We start from the raw sequence: 600 nt of genomic DNA, 5'->3' as shown, positions 1-600 counted from the left end.
TCTCATCCCTTCAATAAAGTGCGAGTCCGGCTGGATCAGATCACTGCAGGACACATCAACCCTGCGACCCTCAAATCAGCCAGGAAACAAGGAATTACATGCTTTCTTTTTATCGCTCTCTCTGGTGTTTGCTCTCTTTTTTTGAAGAGGCTACATTTATTTCTCCAATTTCGCTAGGGCCTTTTTCTAAAATAAATAAAAACGCAATTAAGGCATAATAAGAACGTACGAGAAATTCTCCCCCTCGCCTTTATACGCAAAATAAGGCCCAAAAAAGTAGTTTTACTACTTTTTGAAATGGTCAGTTTTGTCTCCACCACCTTCTAAAAGTATTATTTGTTAAAAATGAAATAAAAATAGCGTGCACAAATAAATGTAATAAATGAGAACACTTTTAGAAAGATGTATTTGGAAAAGGGAACATGTTCCACCTCCCTTTTCCGCCTGGACAAATATATGTTTAGGTTTCTGAAAATGAGGCTCTATCTTTAAAAAAAACATTGCAATAATAGTTGATTTTGTTGTGTCCCCACCACTTTTCAAAACAAAGTGACGCCCATGTTTATGGACATGTGGATTTAAAGGCCTACAAAAAAAAAC

Source organism: Echiichthys vipera, assembly GCF_963691815.1.
Source record: "Echiichthys vipera genome assembly, chromosome: 6".
In the NCBI taxonomy this organism is placed as follows: Eukaryota; Metazoa; Chordata; class Actinopteri; order Perciformes; family Trachinidae; genus Echiichthys; species Echiichthys vipera.
Note: the sequence above shows the minus strand (reverse complement) of the source record.